The 26,453-nt window shown below is 31.1% G+C and overlaps 1 protein-coding gene across 21 annotated transcripts in view; it reads right to left on the bottom strand.

The window, feature by feature from the left end:
- Positions 1-26,453, bottom strand: part of LOC127289609 (CUGBP Elav-like family member 4) — a 596,519-nt gene that overhangs the window by 225,800 nt on the left and 344,266 nt on the right. For 2 of the 21 annotated variants that reach the window (XM_051317659.1, XM_051317656.1), the window contains exon 1: positions 6,957-7,493. The exons of 18 other annotated variants lie outside the window; for them this stretch is intronic. The gene's annotated coding sequence lies outside the window, so the exon portion shown is untranslated. Of the gene's footprint in view, positions 1-6,956; positions 7,495-26,453 lie in introns of those variants that run through there. One more of the 21 variants, XM_051317645.1, reaches the window with a different exon arrangement.

Genomic DNA, 26,453 nt, shown 5'->3' with positions numbered 1-26,453 from the left:
TTAAAAATTTTATTAATAATTGTTTTTTAATAATTACAATAAGGAATAATTGTTACGAGACAATTGCATAAAATATTGTCAGGAAAAAAAAAATACAAAATGTATAAAATAAACATTTGTAAAGTGCGGCGTAAACAGATAATAATAAATCAAAAGAAATGGGATGAGTTAAATAGAACCCGAGGAGTTGGCTTAGTACATTATTAATTATCATTACCCAAGGATGAACCAAGCAACGTTTAAACTAAGTCTCGAGTTTTAAGTAATTTGCAGTGTGTGGGTGTATCATCCAGGAGACGAGGTATTTTTTTTTTATCCACAGTCTCTTTTTTTTCTGATGTTTTTTTTTTTTCTTTTTTTTTGTGTCCTTACATGTCGTGTATTTATTCGTCACTACTACCACTACGTGAACCACCGCAAGTGAACTTCATTTATCTTAACCCTCTCTTGTCGAGTTCATGTTAGAACAGCGACCCATCATGAGAGAAGAAGAGGAACGGGAGAAAAAAGAAAAAGAGAGCACCGTCTACTCTCTCTATATATGTATTTAGAATGTAAAAACTTACGCACACTTTTGCAAAAATCATCATCAAAAAGAAATGACAATATGTTGGCTGCTAAAAAGAACTAGGATTCGAGCAAGAGAAAAGGGGCTTTTGTTGTGCGATTTCTAGAGCGGAAAATTCAAGATGACCTGTTTCATTATTGGACCAATTTAATGCCTTACTTACTCACTGAGATATGGTTCTAAAAAAGAGAGAGAGAGACTCCTAGCTTTTTTTTTTTTTTTGGTCTTAAGGCTTAATATTTTTTTTCTTTATCAAAAACACGATTTTTCTATAGTATTTTTCATATATTTTATTTTATAATCATAAATTTTTAAATAAAATTTCTCTAAAAGAAAATAAAATTCAAAAGTAATGAATTTAAATGAAAATAATTTGCGGGAAAAAAAAAAGCTTTTGGAAGGACAGATCAATTGCTTGTCGTCGGGAAATAGCGATAAAAGTGGCACTTGGAAACCGCACGAGAACCTTATATATATATATATATATAAAAGAGAAGAAGGGGTTGTGTCGTTGGAGGGTACTCGGGATCGAAAGTTTATCCGGTCGATTAACGTCAGCGGGTTTCTCGCCGCGTGGAAAACATAACTTTTCCATGGTGGAAGAGAGAAAAAAAGAGAGAGCGAGAGAGAGGAGGGACATTAGCCGCGGGGAGTCGAAAGAGAGCGATAAATGAGGTTCGAAAGTGGGGTACGTGGAAAAGCGGACGACGCGTCGTACGTTACGATATATCTTCGACGGCTACGTGACCGGAATTCTAAAGGAGGTTAAAGGCGGATTTGTAACGTATTTTTCGACGAGGCGGAAATACCTATCGACTTACCCGCGCACACGTGATCAGACGTCTCGCAATTTCCGTCACGGCTTCTCTCGTCGACGAGAAACGAGAGCTGGAGCGGAACGACGACGAGAGACGCTCCTCTCGTTCCAATGTCGAGTGGAATGTCGTTAACTAACATTTACTTCTAATAAAAATAAAATAAAAAAAAACCACTTGGCATTCTCTCATTTGTCTCCTCGGGTTTATTTTTTAACAATTGGTAATTTTCTATTAGAATATTTATATTTATTCATTTTTAATGTTTATTTAAAATATTTTTCACTATTGTTGAAAAATAAAAAGGGGGACAAAAATATAAAAAAAAGTACATTTGTCTGACAAAATCGATTTTTACTACTTGATGTCATGTCTGACATAACTGGAATTTTACTACTTGTAACTTTTTCTATTTTTCATGTTCTATTCTAACTGTTGCATTCTATTTACAAATCAAAATAATGTTTATGAAAAATTAAGAAAATCGTTTAGATAAGAGATAAATGTTCTATAAAGTATTTTTCATTTGGATATAATCTTTGAATTTATATGGACCAACTCGTGTTATCATTCCGAAAGCACGTGTAGAATAAATGCAATTTCTCTCCCCCCCCCCCCCGTCTCTAAAGTGGTGGGACAAATCGACTAAAGATGGACCCTTTAAAAAGGAACTTTCTTTAACTTTCACAAAAAATGTCTCTCTTCTCTTGGGAAACAATTTTAAAATAAACTGAAGAAACGTCTCTATGTATTTTATTCTCTACATTTGAATTAGTGAGAATTCGTTCACTATAATTTAAATTAGTAGAAATTTTTACTTCTTTTTTTTAGTAAAATATTACTATTTAATTTTATTTATTTATTTTAGTACTTTTATTCATTTTTTTTTTGGTTTTAGTAAAAAAAAAAAATGACTAAAAAGTAGAAGAGATTTTCACTAATTTTTAGTAAAATCTTACTATTTAGTTTAGTAATTTTTTTCTATTTAAAATTTTATTCTATAGTTTTAGTAAAAAATGACTAAAAATTATAGTAGAAACTTTCAATAATTTTTAGTAATTCAAGAAATAAAGAAAATAGAAAGAAAACGAAAAAAAAAATATTTTATGCAGAAAAAAAAAATTTTCAGTTAGTAAGTAAAAGAGAGAGAGAGAGAAAGAAAGAGAGAGCGTTATATATACGTTTCAATATTATGTTTTAAAAATCTTTTCCCTTACGATGCTAAAGCAGACGAAGCGGAAGCAAATATTCCATGCACGCTTTGTTCGACGATTAAAATGAATAAGCATCGTAGTTTCCCCAAAAGCAGACACCATCACGCATTTAAAGTAAAAGGTGGAAGAGCAGAGAAGAGAGAAAGAGAGAGCGCGCGTTGGGCCACAAGTGGACGCTTTTCCAAGAAGCGACGGAAATCCGGTATGCGCATATTTTGCGTACATACTATTTAACAAACAAGCATCTATTTTACATATATATATATCTGTGATGATATACTGTTAAATTTCAAGAAAACCCTGTGAGATTAAAAAAAAAAAAAAAAAAAAATACTTTCCTTTGTTGGCATAAAAAAACACACATCCAATGTCCATCGACATTCCATTTCCGCTTTTCCCGAAAGTCCCAACCTTTATCGGATAATGCCTCTAAATCCCTAACCGAACTGAAAGAATCACCATATAAATTGCAGAGTCTGCTTTTTCTCTATAAATATTAAAAAGGACGAGGTGCTATTCATACCTACAACGTTCCGTTCTCCTTGATCCTTTTATTTCTTATTTCTACTCCTTTTCTCTACTTCGCTTTTACTTTCTTTTCCTTCTTATATTTCCAGTTGGAATGTTTTTTTTTTTTTTTTTTTTATTTTTCAGTTTGCTTATATCGCTCTATCCACGTCAATCTTTGCTTGTTTTTCCTTTTTTTTGGTTTATATATAGCTATCTACTCTTCGTTGTCTTTCCATTTTATACCCCTTACTGTGCGGGGCACCCCTCATCATTCTGCTTGCAAAACTATCACGGTCGACGGAGCTAAGGATAATTGCTACATGAATAAACATGAGCTCAGTTTTGCTTATTAAATTCATTATTAATATATTCAAAACAGGTATCGAATGAATGAATCCGATGATATGCAAATATAGCGCCGACGACGAGCGTCTTCCGTTCCTTATACCCGACAGAAGCAAGACGACGACGACGACGACGACCCACTCTCTCGTTTTCCCTTCACCCCTTTTTCCTGCCCCCTGCCCTTTCCCTTCTGGAAGCTATTTCCTGTTCCTCTCTCTCTCTCTCTCTCTCTCTCGACCTTATTTTCAAAACCTTTCAAGTACTCGAAAAACGCGGCGAGCTTCAATCCTCTCTTCTCCATAGTATACATATATATATATATATATATATATATATATATATATATTCTTCCTTTTTTTACGGGAAATGACGAAAGTGTGTTGAATGAATAAATTTCGTTTATGAATAAAAAATTCACTACTTGCCATGACAAAGAATTATGCCCAATAGACAGATTTATAGATATTGAAATCAATTGATCTAAAATTTATCTGAATATATATATTGTTAATTGGTGAATTAAGTCATGGAAAAATATTTCGTTTCATGCTTTGAAGAATTTCGAGAATTATTTATAAATAAAAGAAATTTCTTTTATGGAATAAATTTCGATTCTTTGATTTCAAATGTTATCGTTAGAATCGACTTTAAAATAGTCTCTTTTCATAAACTCAAGGGAATAATATTTTTTTATAAATTCTTTTTTTCTGACAAAGGAGAACTTGTTTTTCATTTAATTGGAAGCGAACAAAAAAAATATATTTTTCTCATTCAATATTTTGTTATTTTTCCAATCTTGAAAAGGAAAATTTTCAAGATGAAATCTTTCTTTTTATTTCATCAATTTTTTGTAGAATGAAAAAAAAAGAAGAAAGTAAAAAATTTAAATTATATTAATAATAGTTATAGTAAAAAAAAATAAAATTATTCTCAATTACTCTTTGGTATTTATAAACATTTTGTTTATCAAAAATAGCAATATTTTATGAAATGAGAAACCTTGGCCTTCTCAACATCGACTCTTAAAGCTACAATTTCAATATACAAAATGCAAGTCACCTCGACCTCATACATCACTCAACGAATTTCATGGGCCGAATGAATATTAATTTTACCCCAAAGTAACAATTTCAAGAGTCTGTCATAGTTGAAATCAAAATATACTTTCCAAATATATTTTCAATAGAAAATGGGACGAAATAATTTTATTTTTAATTTCTCATTGAAAAATTTTTTAATTATGTAAAAAAATTTTTTTTTTTTTATAATATAAAAATTTTAAGAAAAGGTATACTAAAATCAATGCTTGACTAGAGAAACTTCACCTTAAGACAAAAACGTACACACGTATAAAACTCGAATAGATAGTTTTGAAATCCTAATCCCAATTCACTACATTCACGATCGTCACTCACGACTCTCTTTTCCCTAATTCCTCACTTTGAATGCTGAACACGATCAGCGAAAGTGCACAAATTAAGCTACTTCCAACTCGAGACGTTGGGGGCACACAAAATCCTTTTCAAAGACACTAACCGGCCAATCTTCCCTTCCCCTCTCTCTCTCTCTCTCTCTCTTTCTCTTCAAATTCTCTCTTAGTCCTCGTCACGTGCAATACATGTTTCGCTTATTTCCTTTATAAAGCACTCAATTACTTGCTCTTTCCTGCGTAAACAAACTTTCATTTTTTTTTCTCATTATTACTGAATCGATTTTTCATCGTTATTTACAATCTTTTTTCTTCTCCCCATGAGCCTTTTTTTAAATTTTTCATTTTCTTTGTTTATTCCCAGGCAGAGAATTTTTTTTCCACCTTTTGTTTGTTCTTTTGGGTTTTTTTTTGTTAAAATAGTATTTTATTTTTTATAACATTTTTTTTATAAAAATAAACAATTTTTCTTTTGAAATTTTTTAAAACTTAAATAGTGATTGCTACAGTAGATATTAATGAATAATATCGATAGTAATACTGGCTATAATATAATACTTTTTATACTATAGTATTTTTTTCCTTCTTATTCTATTTTTAATTAATTACGTACATTTTCTTTAGTTTTTAAGAAAATTTACATGGGTTCTAAATATTTCAAAATGTTTAACGGAAATGAGAATTTACCTGAAACAGCGAAAGATTTCTCTAGAATAATAAAATTTTTTTATTTTTTTTCGTGTATGTATAAAATAGAATATATAATAAAATAAATTATTATTAATCTTTTTATGAATAGGTGTACAAAAATTCACAGTCAAGATATTTTCAATATAATAAAATATATAAATTCTATGAGAAAAATGACTAAAAACAGTATTAATAAATAATTAAACTAAATTAATTTACAATAAATAATAAAATTTGAAATCTATTTAAATTAATAGGTAAAAAGAAACTAAATGTATTCAAAGGTCAAAAACTAATGTACCTTTGAGTCATTAGTTTCATTTTGGAATTCAAATTCAACTTCAACCGCTTCAAATTTAATTACAGCAAGTATTTTCGATTCTGATATTGTCATTTAACTTCATTGCCATATAATCAAGTTACTTCTTGCTCAGAAATTATTGATTCAGGAATAATTTCATTTCTCTAATTTCTATTTCCAATTCAACTACACTCGATTATTGTGCATACTTTTGAATTTACATTTTTAATTTTTTCTTTCCAATTTATTACATCTTATTAGAAAAATTATTATAATTGAATTTTGAAATTTTTATCTTATCATTTAAATCAAAGTGGAATAAAAAAAATCCTATTAGAGGAAAAATGAGTTGATCTTTTAATTTTTAACCACTTATTCAAAATATAGTGGAGAATCATTTCACTAAATTAAGATAATACTCTCTGAATTTGAATTACGAGAAAATTCGTTCTTTAATTAGTAGAAATTTTCATTAATTTTTAATTAAACATTTCTATTTGATTTAGTATTTTTTTTCTACTAAAGTTTTAGTAAAAAATGGCTTCAAATTAATAGATATTTTTACTTATTTTTAGTTAAATATTATTTTATTTAGTAATATATTTTGTTTTAGTACAATTTTAGTGAAAAATTAGTAGAAATTTTCCCTAATAAAATATTACTAAATTTAATTTATTAATATTTTGTTTACTAAAATATAATGAAAAATACCTAAATTAGTAGAAATTTTCACTAAAGTTTAGTAATTATTTTTTAGTAATTTATTTATAATAATATTTTTTGTTTTCACTCAAATTTTAGTTTAAATTTTAATTATTATTAAAAAAAATTAGTAGAAATTTTTGCTAATTTAAATGAAACTAATTCAAAGAGTAAATAATAAAAAAAAAGCACGTGTTGTTTTGATTTCTCTATATAAAGGAGAAATCAAGAGTTTAGATATCCCCATCTTTTGCGCAGACGTCACTCCCCGCACGAGTCATTCAATTCTCCACGTGAGTTGAAATTCTCGAGCTATCGTCTTGTCAAGAATTAAAAAAAGGAAAAGAGCAAAAAAAAAAAAAAAATAAATATGGATGCTAACCTATGATCCATAGACCACGTTCCAACTCGGTGCCAACGCACGTTGCCAGCGAGGTTGGCCCCTAAACACCTTCCTCTTCTGTTTATTTTTTTTTTTTTCTAGTCTTTTCAATATTTAAAAGTCTTTATGGGGTGGGGGGATTATGTGTGTATGTAATGAGAAAAAAGTAAAGAAAAAAACTTCCTGTCACCAGGAAAATGAGTATTCGACTGCGATAACACTCGTATCACGAGCAAATATTGCTTTTGACGGGTAAACACGCAGCGCGCGGCGTGGCGGCGAGTCGGATGGCTGACTGGCAGAGAAACCGAGTCTCGCTTGGCTCTCCTCACGGGGTCCGTGGGGGTTGATCACAGGGGGTTGGTGGATCTCTCGTGTTGAGGTAAAGAGGGAGAGAGGAGAGAGAGAGAGAGAGAGAGAGAGGATGTTGGAGGCTCAGAGGGAAAACGCAGTAAAAGGGACACGCGCAGGCAGAGGGGTTGATATGCCGCAACCGAAGTAGCAACAGGCTGCAGTCACCCGCCACTATAGTACAAATAACGTCCGCTCCACGTTCGTTCGACGGATGGCGTCGGCGTCGTTTTCTCTTGACTCTGACGTCACCGACGACGTGACGTAGGCGTGGTCACGGATGCGCACTAACACCTCGCCTGTCACCGTTGTCATAGTGACTGGTTTTACCGGTGCTCGCGTTCCGTCGTCGTCGTCGCCCACCTCCTTCCCGGCGCCCTTGTCGTCAACCTTCCCTCCCCCCTCTCCTTAACCTCCCCCCCCTTGCCACCCCACCCGAAAACACCCTGTCCGCGGCGGACGAGGAAAACCCGTATGCCAGAGAAAGAGCGACAGAGAGAGAGAGAGTGATGGAGAGTCAAAAGAGACGGACGAGAACGAGAAGAAAATGAAGAAAGAGATTCAGAGAGAGAGAGAGAGAGAGAGAGAAAGAAGTAGTGAGTTGACAAGGGATGGAGGGAAAAGGGGATGCGAGAAGCCGTCAAGAGGCCACGGTCGCCAAGGTAACCGCGTACAACAAGCTTACGCGCTTTTTCAATTATTTGAATGCGTATACCGTATGTTTTCCAACGCCAAAGTGGAAAGAAGAATGTGTATGTGGTCTGTTACTTTATTGAGAGATTGTATACGAGGCGATGAAGACAAACTCTGAGATTCTAGGGGAGCTCTCTTTCTCATAGAAGGGGAAAGCTCCCCTAAAAAAATGTTTAGACTTCATGATACTTTGTTCTTACATTCAAGTCTATTATGTAATCATTTCCATTTGTTTTTTTTTTTAGTATTACAAACCCCTTTTAATTTCACTATATATATGTATTGTATAAACTTATCTATTTTTATTTTGTAATAATAATTCTTTACTGTTATTAAAGCGGGAATTAAAAAATTTATGTAGTAAAAGCAGTTTTTAGTCAGACCATTTATACTTAAAAGTCATCAATTGATTTTTTATTAATCAATCGTTTGGTATTTTCTGTATATAACTTCTTTATTTCTATGCAATGCGCAAGTATTTCAGTAGTGTAGCCAATTTCCAGTCAGACGTAACTGATTTTCATAATTAATTTTCTTAATAATTAGGTACTGATTGATTAAATTTTGATTATTTTTTATTTGGTTTAAATATTTACAGTTGTAAGTAGTACAAACCGATTTTAGTCAGGCATATTTGATTTTCAAAGAATTAGTTAAACTATTTAGAAATTAGTAATATTTTCTTTTCATTTTTAATCCATTTGGAAAGATTCCCCGGAAAGTGCCAACTGGAGATTCTATCGGAATTCCGCCGGAACTTCCAACGTAATTCCGTCGGAATTCCATCGGAGTTCCAAAGAATTTCCAATGGGATTCCGACGAAGTTCCGACGAAATTCTGACGGAATTAGGACTCTAAAAATTTTGAAAAAAAAATTAATCGGAATCCCATTGGAGATTTTTTGGAACTCCGATGGAATTCCGACGGAATTACTTAAGAAGTTCCGGCGGAATTCTGATAGAACCTCCAGGGGGCACTTTCCGGTGACTCTTTCTAAGTGGGATAAAACATTATTACTTTGCAAATTTTTTTTTTTAAATTTTCTTCCTTGACTGAATTACTAAAAATTTTAAGTAGTAATATCAGTTTTTAGTCAGACGAATTTGATTTTTAAAAAATGCGTTACATTAGCAAACATTTTTTCGAATTAAAAAATCAGATATTATCATTGTTTTGTATTTTTTTTCCTTTTCTTAAGCATTTACAGTTATAAGTAGTATAGATCGTTTTCATTCGGACGTATTTAATTTTCGAATAGTTGGCTAAACTGACGTATTTTCTCGTTCTAAAAAGAAATATCATTGCTTTACAATTTTGATTATTTTTCATTTGATTTAAATAATTACAGTCCTAAGTAGTACACACCGTTTTCAGTCAGACATATTTGATTTTCAAAGAATTAGTTACACTTTTTATAAATTAGTAATATTTTTTTTCTATTTAAAAAAAAAATTTACAGTTTTAAGTAGTAAAGTCAGTATTTAGTCAGATAAATTTAAATTTAAAAAAAATTGGCTAAACTAATTAATTTTCGCGTTCTGAAATGAAATATCATTGCTTTACTTGTTTTGGTTATAATTTTTTTACTTGATTTTAATATTTTCAGCAATAAAGTAGTAAAGACAGTTTATAGTCAGACATTTTTAATTTTCAAAGAATTAGTTAAACAAAACAAATTTTCCATTATAAAAATGATTATCATTGTTTTGCTACCTTATTATAATGGCTTTAGTTAAATATTTTTATTTTTTAGGTAGTATAGTCTGTTTTTAGTCAGACGTATTGGAATTTTTAGAGAATTATTCATTCTATTAAAATAATTTTCAATGTATTTCAATGTTTGATAAATTATTTTGGTTTTTTTTTGCAATTATTATTATACTATCTCTGTTAAGAATAAATACCTATTTTCAGTAGTACAGATCGTTTTAAGTCAGACATATTTCAAAAAATTTGTCAAAACTAACAATTTTTCTTTTATAAAAATCTTTACTAGAATTATTTTTCAATTTCTTTTTTTTTAATGAAACACTAACAATTTTAAGTAGTATGATACGTTTTTAGTCAGACGTATTTGAAAATTCAACCCATATTCCCGTTCTACATAATTAAAAAGTTTAATCGAAATTCTGGTGAACAACAATTAAGAATACACGATAATTATCAAGCGTAAATATTAATTTACTTCATTTCCTGCAGACATTGTTAAACAAATTAACACTAAACGTGTCTTTAGACAGTTTAATACGTCGAGCGAGTTATAACTAATAACGACCATTAAGTTTCCTCCAGGCGACGTGACTTAATTCCTCATAATCTTAGAGAACTGAAGATACTAAGGGGGAAGTTTGATTCTCTTTGAAGAACATTTCGACGAATATATAATATTTTACAATGACTGGATAATCTTCATAGAATGTATCGTTTTTACACATTGTGTATATATATATATATGAGAATTAGCAAATGATCGTTGACATTTAATATCCATTAGTGGGACATTATTAACTGCATATTTTGCACGCATTGATAGACGAAACTTAAAGTGGTCCTACTATATATATATAGCTTTATAAACTCTACAACTCAGCCATTAGGCACATTGTACCAGTTCTACAAGCCTATGACGATGGTATCTAGGATTAATGAGCTTTCCATGTACCTCGGATGAATTGCCATGCACAGCCGTCATTTATACCAAACACATTAACACGACAATCCGGAAATATGACCTCAAACTAATTTATTTCACATTTTTTTTAAATTATAGAATGATTAAATCTATACTCTCAAACGAAGAGGAAAATTCCTTTTTTTAGGATTTTATTCTATTATAATTATTTATATTTTCGATTTTTTTAAATACGACAGATTAAAAATTACTAACAATTGAATATAGAAATTAAAATTTTCGAACGCATCGGGGATTGAACCTAGGACCTTGCACACAATACGCATGTACGTTACCACGGAACCAGAGTGACTTGTTAATTTATTTACTACCAATTTTCTTATTTTGATTCTAACTAGATTTTCTGGTTGAAAAAAGCGTTATAGTTTTTTTCTTTAAAGTGATAAAAATAATCCACGATACTTTGTAATAATTAATAATTAAAATGAATTTTAATATAATAAAAAAAACACGAAATAAAGTTTCGTTTCCAATAAAAGCAATTGAAACAAATTTATCACCCTTTTTCAAAGAAAGCAGGAAAAGAGCCTTCGTTCTTATTTCCTCTCTTCCTTCCTGTACTTTATCAGATCGTCAAGTTTTATTGAGTCGAAGATTCTCGTATTTCGCGATATGAACTTTTTTTGTCAAAGGAAATCTTAGCTCCTTGGCCCTTCCAGTTGACTAATTTTCTTCAACTCTTATATATTTTTTAAAAGTCCCTTTCTATACGCTCGACAAACTTGATAATAAAAAAAAATACGGCTATATTTTAAAAATTTAATATCAAGTTAAATGACTAGCGTAAATAATAATAATAATGTAAAATGTAATTGAAAGTGCTTTTATATTCAGTTTTTAAAAGCAGTGACTATATTTACATCGCATACTTAACAGGTACATAAGATACATAACTAAGGAGAAGTGGAAAATAAATGCGAGAGTGGGGGATAATGAGAGTGAGAGAGGACTTTTAAAATATCTCTCTCACACTCATTTACTTTCACTTTTACAGCAATGTTCTAAAACTGTAAATAGAAAAATAATATTCACACTAATTTTTTTTACAGCATCGAATATTTTCCTTTTTTATTTTCAATATTTTTTAAAATCGCGCTTGCTGCGTACTACCTGCGACGGATATTAGTTACCTCATTTGTCCTCGACCTAATTGTATATATACCATGATGGCCTACTTTCCCAGAGAGAGAGAGAGATGCGATGACGGGAAAACTTTGTGACAATTTCTAAATTGCAGTTTCATTACAATCTTGTTTTCTAATTCGTTTTACAGTGAGATGCGAATAAAAAAGAAATTTGTTTCATATTACATTTTGAGTTGCAAAAAAAAAGAAGGGAGGAACTTATGCGTTCGAAATTAAATTTTCTCCACTCTATTTTTGAATCTCGTTTTCCATAATAATAGAATTTGTTTATTTATTTATTTTTTTTTTTTAATGAGATTTTTCATTTTAAATTACAAGATTATAGAGAAATACTTTTGGATTCAGTGTAAGAATTAATATTTAAAGAGAAAGAAAAAAAAAAGTGTTTAAACGATAAAAAATGTTATTTACTCGGTTTTCAAATTAAAAATTTAATTGCATTATTTTAGCATACTTTCTTTTAAAAATAGTTTTTTACAATTTTTTATTACTTTCACGTGACAAGCGTTATTAAAAGTAATTTTGTTTCTCATTAAAAGTTTGATAATTTGACTTTGTTTTTTAAATAAACTTGGTTTCTTTGAAAGTTGTTCAATTTCTCGATGTTTCATAAAGTGTTAGACAAAATTAGTTATTAATTATTATTTTTTTTTCAACTTTGGTATTATTATCACTATAATAAAATAGTAAAACATTTTTTGTATTGTGAAAATTCATAACTTTTCTAAAAAAAGTAATGTAATATTTTTAAATTTTTAAACAAAAAAATAATAGCCTGTAGTTATTATTTATAAAAAATATTTCTCTGACCTTAGTCTGTAATCGATGTTTCATTTCAGACGAGAAGATTGATCTTCATAAAATCACACGCGGTTTAAAAAATTTCGAACACTCCCGACAACGCGTTTCTAATTAAAAAAAGAAAATACTATTTTCTAAAAATATAAGCGATCGCGATTTAAAGAATTTCGAACACTCCCGAAATAAATTAAAGAATTTACTTAAAATTACAAAAAGAAAAAAAATTTTAACACTCACTTTGACTACGTCTAAACAGGTCTAAACACGAATTGCAACTGATTTAATTATCTTTGGGATTTTTCATTCGCACTTTGTTGTGACCTTCGGCTTCAGGTATCCTTCGTACGTCAATAAAAACAAATAGCTCGGCATATTGTTATAAAAGATAATTTTCAACAATTGCTTCGACACATTTGAAAATTGTGAAATAATTGAAAATCGATAAAATATTTTGTACTTAAAAAAAAAAATTAATAACAATAAACTATTTACTATTTTATTTTTTAACGCGTCGATTTAAAATTTATGTACAGCTATTAATGTAATGTATATCTTTATTATAATGTAGTTATAGATTTAATGTCAATATATGTGAGTTTAAAAAAAATTTTATCATATTATATTATTAATGGGCGACTCTAATTACATTTACACCAATTTAGTTGTATATTTTATAGCGTTTAATATTCTACAATATTGTTATTAGGTGCTTTTAAATTGAGGGCTTATATTTTCTGACAAAAAATTATTATTATTATTATTCAATTTAATATAATAATAAAATAATTTTAAAGAAATATATTTAAATAACAATTTAAAATAGGAAATAAATTAGAAAATAATTCGTCTTGAAAATAATGGAAATAATGTCAAATGTGATTACATTTTGACGTCAAAAGAAAGGAAATTTATCGAAATTGATATTTCTTATGTATATATAAACAGAAATGGAGTGAAATAATGCCTGTATATCTGTATGTAAATACATTACATATATACATATTTGAAATGAAACAAGGTTTAGGGTAAACAGAAAAGCTAGTATATACATATATATTGGATGAAAGAGGAAATGAATTAAAAAAAAAAAAAAAAAAAAAAATGTTTGATGTTGATTGTAGATAATTCAGTCAGAAAATATAGAGAGTAATGAGACGGAAGTAAAAGCCAAAGCTCTATTCTCTTCAACGAATATATTCGTCCAAGCACCCTCTCGACTCCAAAACCATCTATCTCTCTCTCTCTCTCTCTCTCTCTCTCTCTCTCTCTCTCTCTCTCTCTCTTTCACCCCCTCCAACGCCCCACTGATGCCACAATTCCATCCAACATAACGTCCCTCTCAATTCTCCTGTCTCCCCTCTTCTCCACTCACAAACTCGTTCTCTGAATATGAATTAAGTTGATGCGATTTGGAGAGGAGCTGTCATGCAAGCGTAAAGGTAACCAGAATCGTTGAGAATCGAGCTACGATAAAGTTCCCACTCAAATCGATTTACGACTTTATCGTTTCGAACAGCCACAGTAATTTGTCGACGAGAGACTGTGAATTCGATATTTCTGAACGATACAGCCAGGCGATCTTGCAGCAATTTACGATCAGGAGCGGATTACGAGCACACCGAGAAATGAAAGTTGTGGGGCTTTGCGGTAATTGAAATGATTTGTTTAGATCAAGAAGAAAGAAAAGAAAGAAAGGAAAAAAAAAATAGAAGGCATTGGGATCATGAAGCGAAGTGCTCGTTCACTGCGAGTAATTTTCTTTAGGAGAAAGAGAGAGAGAGAGAGCAAAAACTACCAAGTCGAAGAAGCTCTTTTTTAGTGGATTGAGATAAATTAGGTGCGCTCAAAGGGGTGAGAGAGGGGGGGAGAAGGAGTAAAAAAGAGAATCATTCGCCTTTCAAAGCCTTATTAGTGGGTCCTGCTAATAAGAGCATCTTTACCACCATTTATTCAATTCGTTGATTGCTATAAGACTTTTTTTTTCACCCATCATCGCATTCATAACCATTATAAGACTAACTTTCAAAATTTATGAATTTTTGATTAAAGACAATAAAATTGTTTCTTGGAGTAATGTAGTCAAAATAATTTCTACTATTTAGATATTTAATAATTATTATTTATATATATATAATAAAAGTGTAAAAAAAAATTAATATGTGTTGAGTAATGGGTTCATTGAATTTAGTGACTATTGATTGAAGATAGTAATTCATTTATTCGCATGAGAGCATATTTTGTGGAAAATTGATGTGTGCGAGACAGGAATGAATTGCTTTGGACGCGCTGCATTTATATATATATATATATATATATATATATATATATATATTGGTGAAAGAGCTTTTCGGACAGATTTTATCGGGCAAGTGTGAAAGGAGCCAGAAATTGGTGAGTGCAAGTACATTGTTTCGCACACTGACATTGTTTACGACTCTGAGCGAGGAGTAATAAAGGGACTAGCCGTTTAGAATCCAACTCATCTGTAACCATGCATTTCTCTGCATGCTTTACTCGAAATTTACAGACATAGATCTACTTTCACTCCAACGCTCTTTTGATTTTATATCCAACTTCTTTTTTTTTTTTTTTTTTTTTTATTAAAAATCGAAACGTCGAATTTTAACCTGGGATGCTATTCTGTAAGTTTACTTTATTTTGACTTTAGTTTATTTTTATTTTACGTATACTTTACATCTCTCGATATTTACATTACTTCACTTTCGTTTCATTTGATATTTACTTAAAATTTTATCTTAATCTTACTTTCACTACACTTTTTATTAACTTCACTTTCACTTCACTTTACTTGATATTCACTTAACTACAGTTTCACTTGATACTCACCTTTAGTCACTTTTACTTCTTTTTAAACTCACTTCGCCTCACTTTCACTACACTTTTTATTTACTTCACTTTTACTTCACTTGATACTCACATAACTAAAGTTTCACTTCACTTGATACTCACTTTCACTTCACTTCATACTCACTTGGCGTCACTTTCACTTTACTTCATACTCACTTGGTGTCACTTTCACTTCACTTCATACTCACTTAATTCCACTTTCATTTGATATTCACTTCGGCTCACTTTCACTTTATATACCCACTTGGTTTCTCTTTCACTTCACTTCATACTCACTTGGCGTCACTTTCACTTCACTTTATACTCACTTGGTGTCACTTTTACTTCACTTAATACTACTTTCACTTGATACTCACCTTGCCTCACTTTCACTTCACTTCATACTCACTTGGCGTCACTTTCACTTCACTTTATACTCACTTGGTGTCACTTTTACGTCACTTGATACTCACCTTGCCTCACTTTCACTTCATACTCACTTGGCGTCACTTTCACTTCACTTTATACTCACTTGGTGTCACTTTCACTTCACTTCATACTACTTTCACTTGATACTCACCTTGCCTCACTTTCACTTCACTTCATACTCACTTAATCCCACTTTCATTTGATATTCACTTCGGCTCACTTTCACTTTATATACCCACTTGGTCTCACTTTCACTTCACTTGATAATCACTTTCACTTCAATTGTTATTCACTTAATACTTTAATTCAACTTAAATTTTACTTAACACTTTTAACTCAATGTGAATTTCAAGTGAAACTAAAGGGAAAATGAAGTAAAAGGAAAGCGAAAATAATATGAAGTGAAGTATTGTGAAAGTTTAGTGAAAGTGAAATCGAAGTGAAAATGAAGTGAAAGTGTTGTGAAATTACAAACTAGACCCTATACCAAAGTTTCTGCTTATTTCTATCAATAATTTTCTTTCACTGATCATTTTGCTCTGATTTTTGAAATGTCCCTTCATTCTAAGAATATTGTCTAAAACTCCAAAAGTGGTAAAAATAGCAAGTATATAGGCAAATGTTTTCTTGTTTCTTTGAGGGGAAGAAGAAACTTTTCTGACATTGGCATCACATTTGTGAGAATATTCTTTGCGCAAGAAAGAGAGAGAGAGAAAGAAAAAACGCCTACTGACTTGGCATTATTGAGAAAGGACGCCTGTAAACCTTGAAGATGACAGCTCGAAAATTTATGAACTTTTCCACTGTCTGAAAAATTTTTCGATCAAACCCCCTCTACACCCCCCTCCCTTCTTGCTTCTAGTGGCATTCAGCGTTGTCGTATGATCGACGTAGAATCTTGGGAGAAAGATGACGAGCGGTCCGCTCGGTCGCCTTTAGGTCTTTTGCATTTTTTCGTGCGGAATTCCAATTTATCGAGCACACAGCTGCCCCGTCGGATTCAATCGCAAGATGGGTGATGGGGAGAGGGGGTCGGGGGAAGAGCAAAAAGCAAGAGGGGTGGGAGAAAGGAATATCCATGATAGGATACCTTGTATATATACATACTGTATATATATATGAGAAAGAAAAGGAGAGAAAGAGGATGACTCGCAGTTGAACAGTTTTCTTGGACGGGAAAAGCAAGAGAGGGAAGAGAGCGAGAGGATGGTTCCGCTATACTATTCGCAGAGTTGGTCTTTTCCTGGCGTTTACGATCCGTTTGACCTTCTTTACGAGCGTTTGGCTTCTTACCCCTTTCAGCTCGTCTTCCTAACGACTCCCGAGTCGGTGATCGCTACCCTTCGTTCCTTCTGTCACTCGTCTCAATGTTCTCTGCCCAATGACACACGTATTTACTAAAGTCACTGCCCTCACAAACACATCCCTCATCATTATCCGAATAGTCTGACCTTATCCCGGATTTCCAACTATATATATATATATATATTGATTTCAACCATTTTCATCTCTTTAATTGTCCAATGATTGATTAATTATATCTACACGAATTACTTACTAACAACCCAAAATAAATACTTCGAAAACAATAACACCGAAAGAAAATTATTTAAACCTCATATATCTAATCACAACATAAAAATTAGAAAAGATAGAGATTTTAATACAAGTTTTTTACATTTCGAAAAGTTGTCCCATGTTAGGGAATTTGATATAAAAATATTTACATAATTAAATTGAAATTTTTTTTTTTTTTTTTTTTGACTACTACATATAAAAATGAGAGGAATTTGAATCAACATGAGAAATAAAAAAAACATTGAAATATATTTTACAAAAATTCACGATTCTCTTAAATTAAATTTATTACTACACAATGCATCTATTTGAGTTTAGATTGGACAAAATTGGACATTATTAAATGGAATGGGGGGGAAAACTTTGTTAAACCTTGCCTGTAAAATATTTCCCAAACCCTGCTCTCGCTGTGCTTTATTAAATTAAACGAGCGAGCGGCTGATTAACAACATAGTTCAAACCTGCGGTTCGCTTTTTCGAATTAAACAACAATTTTTTAAGTATTTTTTCATTTTCCAAAACATTTTCAATTTTAATTTTCATTGTATATTATTTCGAGTTCGAAGTGATGTACAATTAAATATGCGTATATAGTATGTGGAAATTTCTACAATTCAACGTAAATTCCTCTTGGCTGATTCTCATTGTACATTGGGGGTGATTTTAATAAATTTCTCCTCTATTTCCTTTTTTTTTTCTTTCTCTCTCTCTCTCTCGCTCTCTTTCTAGTAGAATAACTTTCAACTATTGCAAAAAATAAATTGCATAATAAAGAAACAAATGTTTATTGCTGAAAACATATTCAATAAAGCCAAAGAGTTAAGCAAAAAAAAAAAAGAGAAATTTTTTTAATTTTTAATTAAGAATTTATTATTATTAAAGAGGTGAAAATAAATGGAAACATTCGGACAATTAGTTTTAATTAGTTTACTCAAACGTTCCGAAATATAAAGAATTTTTTTTTTATATATCTGTCCGTTTTGATATAAAACAACCGCGTGAAAAAAGAAATATGGGCAAAAAAGTTATTTGAAGGTCAAGTCAAGGGCATTCAAGGTCATTTGAAAATCATTCAAGGTCAAGTCAAGGATATTTGAAGGTCGTTCAAGGTCAGTTAAATGTCATTCAAGGTCAAGTCAAGCACATTCAGGTTACTTAAAGGTCATTGAAGGTCAAGTCAGGGACATTTAGGTCACCTTAAGGTCATTTGAAGGTTATTCAAGGTCAAGTCAAGGACATTCAGGTCATTTAAAGGTCATTGAGGGTTAAGTCAGGTACATTTAGGTCACTTGAAGGTCATTCAAGGTCAAGTAAGGGACATTTAGGCCACTTTAAGGTTATCTGATGGTCATTCAAGGTCAAATTAAAGACATTCAAGGTCATTTAAAGGTTATTCCAGGTCAAGTCAGGAACATTCAGGTCATTTAAAGGTCATTGAGGGTCAAGTCAGGTACATTTAGGTCACTTGAAGGTCATTCAAGGTCAAGTAAGGGACATTTAGGTCAGTTTAAGGTTATCTGATGGTCATTCAAGATCAAATTAAAGACATTCAAGGTCATTTAAAGGTTATTCCAGGTCAAGTCAAGGACATTCAGGTCATTTAAAGGTTATTGAGGATCAAGTCAGGTACATTTAGGTCACTTGAAGGTCATTCAAGATCAAGTAAGCGACATTTAGGTCACTTTAAGATTATCTGAAGGTCATTCAAGGTCAAATCAAAGACATTCAAGGTCATTTAAAGGTTATTCCAAGTCAAGTCAAGGACATTCAGGTCATTTAAAGGTCATTGAGGGTCAAGTCAGGTACATTTAGGTCACTCGAAGGTCATTCAAGGTCAAATAAGCGACATTTAGGTCACTTTAAGATTATCTGAAGGTCATTCAAGGTCAAATCAAAGACATTCAAGGTCATTTAAAGGTTATTCCAAGTCAAGTCAAGGACATTCAGGTCATTTAAAGGTCATTGAGGGTCAAGTCAGGTACATTTAGGTCACTCGAAGGTCATTCAAGGTCAAATAAGCGACATTTAGGTCACTTTAAAGTTATCTGAAGGTCATTCAAGATCAAATCAAAGATATTCAAGGTCATTTAAAGGTTATTCCAGGTCAAGTCAAGGATATTAAAGGTCATTTGAAGTTCATTGAATGTTATTTCAAGGTTAATTCAATGATATTCAAGGTTATTTCGGTATTTCAGAAAAAAATGTATTAGATCTTTAAGAAACTTGTTACTTCAGGGTTTTTGAATTCGCTGGATAAGAATCTGATATCAGATTTGAATAATATAAAAAAAATGTTTCTCAAAAACAAGTAATAGTTGTTTATGTTTAAATGATATAACAGAAAGACATGAAAATTTCATCCTTTTTGAAGAATCAAATAATATTTAAATATATGCAAAGAACGCGGTATTGTATAACATGATTAAACATTTTTTTCCCACCAATGTGCTCAACACTTTTTTAATTTCGTGAAAAATCTTTATTATAATAGTATAAAAATAATCCAGACATCAAGTCTCGGATATCTGGTTTAACTGTACGACTACAAATTTCCTTAATCCTTCCTTAAGATCGAGAAGACTGCTTTGGAAAGAATAAGCGACAAAGCTAAATTTCATTTGAAAATGAGCTTCTTCTTTATAAGAGAAAAAAAAAGGGAAATTTCTTTCCAGCCCACTGAGCAAAATGGATAAAGAGTAAAGAATCCTGAATTTGTGAATATCCATATCGAACTTGGTGAGACAGAGAGAGAGAGAGAGAGAGAGAAAGAGAGAGAGAAGGTATAGGACGTATAGAGCCTAAAAAGGGGCCGGAGAGATTCACAGTGGATTTGGGAAAATCCAATCGGCCCTGCGGAAATTGCTAAGCTTAATTCTGTAACTCGCTTGACCGTGCAAGGGTGTCCCCCGTTGTAAGCCCTACCCTATATAAGAATCCAAAGGAGGGGAAAAGCCTTTTCATCCTTGAAGAATTATGGAGCTGGAGAGAGTCCATCTTAAAAGAATCTTACCTAGCGGAATACCGCACGATGGAAAATGAAATCGCATCTCGTACTCTTTTTTTTCCTCTCCTTCTTTTTTTTTTCTTTTTCTTTTTTTTTTTGCACGAGTGATATTCAGCTCATGGATTAACGTAAAAATCGAAGGGCGCTGACTCGCTTGATCGTAAATTGGCTACAAAGTTTGGAGAGATCTGCTGCACAAAGAGAATCGAGTCGCATGAAATCGCGAATTCGCGTTTCTCCACGCGCCATTTTGTCTCTTCCAAATCTGTGACCATCAGCATGCAAAGTGGATAAAGTTTCTCGAGACCTCGTCTTGCTTACGATGTCTATCTGGGTTTCTGTCGTTTCTAAAGTAGTCCCCCTATATGATGTCACTCGTAAAAAAATCCCTTTCTAAATATATACAATTTTTCTTTTTTTTTGAGAATATAAACAGAAATTCAATTTTATCATTAAAAATCAACTTCGTTTATTTTCTCATCAAGATTTGGAATAACAATTTCACATCGTGAATCATAATTGAAAATTTGATTCAATTCGTTTTAATCATCAAGAATGTCTGACTAAAATCTGTTTATACTACTTAAAACTCCAAGACTATAAATATTTAAGCAAAAACAATTATAATAAAAATTGCGAAACAATGATAATATAATTTTAATAAATTGAAAAATAGTGACTATAATTCTGTGGAAATTAAATACGTCTGACTAGAAACGGAGTATACTACTTAAAACTGAATTTAAATTAATCGATAAATGTAAAAAACATTAATTAATTATTAAAATTATTATTTATAAGCAAATTATCAACTGTTAATTTCCAATTAAATAATAAATAATAATAATAATTCATTTACACATACATTTATTCGTATATTTTTTTAACTAATTACAGTTAAAAACTCAAATATATAATAATTGTTGAATTCATTCCATTTTTATTTCAAAAATTTTATTTCTCGAAAATGTGCATTTTATATGAAAATGAAAATTTAACATCAATATTAATGAAATTTCATCAAGAGTTTTATTATCATTTATTTTAACATTTTATATCATAATAATCGTTAAATTTTTGTTGCTCCAGATTTTGACCATTATTTTCATTAAATAAAGCTTTTAAGGGAGACCAGTTTTTACATGAAAATCATTTTCATATAAATAACAGGTCACAAAATTTATCGTAAACTCCCTCTCGAAAAAATGTGGAAAAATTTTAATTTTAAGTCAAAATTCAATTTTCTGATGGATAAAAAAAAAAAATTGTCAATATATACAATTTCAAACTAGAAATTAGTATATAAAATATAATAATCTATTTAATCTCTTGAAATTGAGGATATTTGTCGTTAACGTATATAGAGAAATAATTTTTTTTTTAACGTAAACAAAATTTTTTTTGCAAATGGAAATGTAAAATAGAAAAAATCCTTGCGTTGAATGTTCTCCATTCGTTATTGAAAGTGAGGTTTCAAAACAGATCACGTTTACTTTAGGGAATGTTCTCTTTCCACATCGAAAAAGGGTTTTCGTTCAGATTTCCTTTTATGTTTTCGCATCGTTAGAGATGCTATATTGAGCGCGATGTGATACGTCTACACATTCTATTTATCCGTTTATTGCTTCTGGCTTGTCAGAGCGCGCACGAATAGTTGAGTATCTTTTTAGAAGCGCGTCTCTTCTCTTCATTGACATACCTCATTACCTACGATCGTTTGAGCACGTATAAAGCTGATACCACCTAAGTATTTCGTAATAAGTGTTGAATTTCACATAAATGCGTCTATATATGCGAAAACATATATATATATATATATATATATATTCGCACAATATAGGGAAATTCACAAATTGCAACTTCAAAGTGAAAATATCAATGAAATATACTAAACATGGATTATTCCCTGACTCTGTGACTTCTGAGCCTTCAAATAAAATAGTAATATATTTTTTTTTAAAAAAATATTTTCAATATTATTTCATATTTTTTTAGAGATGAAAATTTAATTCATGAAAGGAATATGAATAATATTTTGATGTTTTTGTGTTTACAAAAAATAAATATTCTTTTATGAAAAAAAAACTAAGGATTCATAAAAATAAAGAAATTAAGTAATTTTTTAATAGAAATAAAAAAAAATATCGATTGTTTGCTTACAATTTTAATAAATTTTTAATAAAAAGATTTGGTAGTACAATTCAAAATTTTCCTGGTGTACATATGATAAAAATCTTTAATTTATACTTTTAGAAAACATGTTCTTGATTTATTAAATCGAGCATAAAATAACCAAATTTCATTAGATTTTTCGATATGATGTAATACATATATGAAAGACTAGTTAAAATGATCAAAATTTGACAGAAATGATTTATATCCTGATTTCATTGGTTAATAAACATAATGGTTTAACCTCGAGTGTAAAAGGAATTAGCAATTATCTATTCAATCTTAACGGAGCTATAAATAACGTAGTACTCTGGTTTCATGATTTTAGTAATTAAGTCTTTACCAGAAGGACCTCATTGACCAGGTTAGATTGCTCCTTAAATTCTAATTGGCAGGAAGTTAATGGTCCAAGACTAAATTGAATAATATAAATTTTATTTGATTGAAAATGGTATAAAAAATAGAATCTCGATTTAGAATATCTTTGGAAAATTTCAAAAAAAAAAACTCTAGTATTCTATTATGTAGAAATTGTGTATTAAAGAATATCAACAATATTAAGAGATTAATTTCCATTGTTGTTGTTGTTTTCTTTTCATTCTGTTAAGTGTCTTTTCTTTGAACAGAAAAGGTTTATCTATTTTATTAGCAGCGAGTCTAGATAATTTAAATGTAAATTTTCTAAAATAAATAATTATATTTTAGCTAAATAAAAGTATGGTTTTAAATAATTTTAAAAGAATTTGATTCAGCCAAATAAAATTCTTATTGATTGAATAAAAAGTTTGGTTCACTGCCCGTGGAGAAATTCGCTAACCTGGCCTTGACCGGGACCAAACCAGGCCCTGGTCTGGCCCAGGTTGTAGCCGATTTTAATCGGGCTGAAATAGGGTTTTCTTCTGTAACCCCGATAGGGGTCTGTTTCATTCGGATTTAGGATTTACCGAGCCAGGGCTCGTTCAAAATTAATTACAACCAAAAATTGTCGTTTATTAAAAGTCTAAGGAAAATATTATATCTAAAGTTCAATTCGTCTTGAGAATTTTCAACAAAGCTGTTAATAAGAGAGATTTGTAAAATCTAAGTGAGAGGTAATGGGAAACGTTATTCTGTAATAGAAGATAACAATAGAAGAGATCGCTTCGCTTCTCTTGCAAGAGTATGGAATGGCAGATGAGATGATAAAGGAGAATGATGTAGGAGTAAAGGAGATGAGGAGAAAGATAACAAGTAAGAGACGAACGAGATTGAAGACGTTAGAACTTGAAGGTGTAGATGAGGTGGAATGAAGAGAAGAGGATAGGTAAGGGAAAGAAGAGATATATATTCTCTGCTGTATTTGAGTATTTGGATTCTCTGTAGCTCGAGACACGTTATTCGATTACAAGCTAAGAGGCGCAACGCCCGCCGATGGAGTGAACTCTCTCTCTTTCTCTCTCTCTGCTGCTTCTTACAGTCCCTGGAGCCTCTCTTCTATATGCTCTACTTCCAAGGAGTCATAGAAGGACAAAATTTTCTCTATCTCTCTCTCTCTCTCTCTACCTAAGATCTACCTAACGTGGATTGCCGCAAATGGGGAGTATATCGGAGATGAGGGTTCGATATATTGAATTATAGACTGCGTGGTTCTGATTGAGGACGACTTCGAGACGCGAATCCCGCGATAACTACTGCTAAGAGGATCTTACCTTAAAGGCTCCAAAGGGAGGAGCAAGGGATTTGAGACCTTGGGCTACTATTAATGATCTATGTCACAAATTTTAACAAATTAAATATTCCCTGTAAAAAAAATTGACTGCCAGTACTGGCGCGATACTGGTACCAGTACCGAGTCAATAGTAAACTCTGGCAATTTTTTCCAGGGTGAAAAAATTTCACATTTCTATACAGTTATGGTACAGTTCTAATATTTTCTATATAGCCACTGTATAGTTTTACTATATGGAAACTAGCCAAAAATGTAACGTTGCAACAAACAAGTTTCTAGACACGTAAACTATATGGAAACTATCTAGTATATTTAGATTATTTATAAAAATCAAGACAATTATACTATCCAGTTTCTAGATATTAAAACTATATGGAAACTATCTAGATTATTTAGAAATTACAGGACAGTTATTTCATTTTTTTTCCCAAATAAATAAGAATTCTTCTATTATTTATACGTTTCGTTAGAACACACAAATTCCTAATGAAACAGAAGAAGTTTCTACAAATAGATATATGTACGTCTCTAAACATCCAAAAATGTTTTAACGTTAAATTCAAGCTGAATTTAAAATATTAAAAAAAAAAAAATATGTAAAATTTATTTTCCATGTGTGAAATCTCGTTGTTATTCAAGTTGCAACGTCGAGAGTCGACACGTAGTGCTCTCGACCTACTTCGATATAGTCTGGTTTATACCCCAACAGGTTCTGTTCTAAATGAAAACAATATGCGGCTTGATGCTCATATCCTCGGGGAAATAGTAGATAGAATATAATTTTTCATGCAATATAACTCATGATATATATGGGGAGTTTTTTTTTTGAGTAATTTGTAACAGAAAAAAATTAATTTTTTTAAATTAGTCAAATTTTAATGATCAGAATTCCTCTTTTATTTTTTATTATAAAAAATATTAAATGGTCTCTTAATAATAAAAAATAAATTTTAACAAATAAATCATTGAAAACGTTAATTTCTTAAGTTTCTCGAGAAATTTTTGTCACAAAATAAACAAATTTGTAGACGTGATTTTTCAATAAAGTTACGTGATTGCTGATATCAGTAACAACTCACATGTTTATCTTGTTATGAATGGCAGTTTAGAACTCATGTGTGTGTGTGTGTGTGTTTGTGCTTAAGCAGCAAAGCTTATATTAAGGCAAGCCCAACTGGGGTTGGTGTAATTTCCAGAAACGACTTAAAGCCACAGTGAGCATTGTGCATTACTTAACCAGTCCAGAATGAAGCACGGGGGAGTGATACTACAGAATAGGAATTCGAGACGAAATACGACTTGGTTCTATGACCTTGCGTGCAAAATTACTAGAGAGAGAAAGAGAAAGAGAGAGAGAGAGATCCTTCCTCAGGATCCTCCCTCTCTTTACCGGGCACGATGCACAACTCTCGAGAGCTGTGATAACTTTCTCTTCGAGCATCACCTCACTTGGTTAATACATTCTCTGTTTCAAATTTACATTAAAGGGGAAGTCTTTCACTATAAATCCTTCCTCGAAATATCGGAGGTTAACCCCAAAAGCAACCCATACGTCAAATATATGAATAAAAAATTAATTTTTCTTGGACAAATGATTTTATTGCAAAATCGTGCACAAAATACACCTAAAAGTGTAGAAAAAAATTAACAGCCAAATCCAAGTAGAGGAAGACACCTATTACCACCAAAAAGCCATCTAAAATCATAAAAAAGTTTCCAAAAAAATTGAGTTTTTCTTAGGCAGACGATTTTATTGTAACTTCTTGCACAAACTACACCGAAAAGTGTAGAAAAAACTTGACACCCAGATCAAAGTAGAGGAAGACCCTTTTTATGACCAAAAACGCATCGAAAAGCATAAAAAACTTTCCAAAAAAATTCAATTTTTCTTAGGCAGACGATTTTATTGCATATTCTTGCACAAAATACACCGAAAAGTGTAGAAAAAAATTGACACCCTGATCCGAGTAGAGGAAGACCCTTTTTATGACCAAAAACGCATCCAAAAGCATAAAAAACTTTCCAAAAAAATTCAATTTTTCTTAGGCAGACGATTTTATTGCATATTCTTGCACAA

The sequence above is a fragment of the Leptopilina boulardi genome, unplaced genomic scaffold (genome assembly GCF_019393585.1).
Source record: "Leptopilina boulardi isolate dan_hultmark-lab unplaced genomic scaffold, ZJU_Lbou_2.1 LbouV2_48, whole genome shotgun sequence".
Classification (NCBI taxonomy): domain Eukaryota; kingdom Metazoa; phylum Arthropoda; class Insecta; order Hymenoptera; family Figitidae; genus Leptopilina; species Leptopilina boulardi.
The sequence above is the reverse complement of the archived record's forward strand: the minus strand, read 5'-3'. Positions and strand labels throughout refer to the sequence as shown.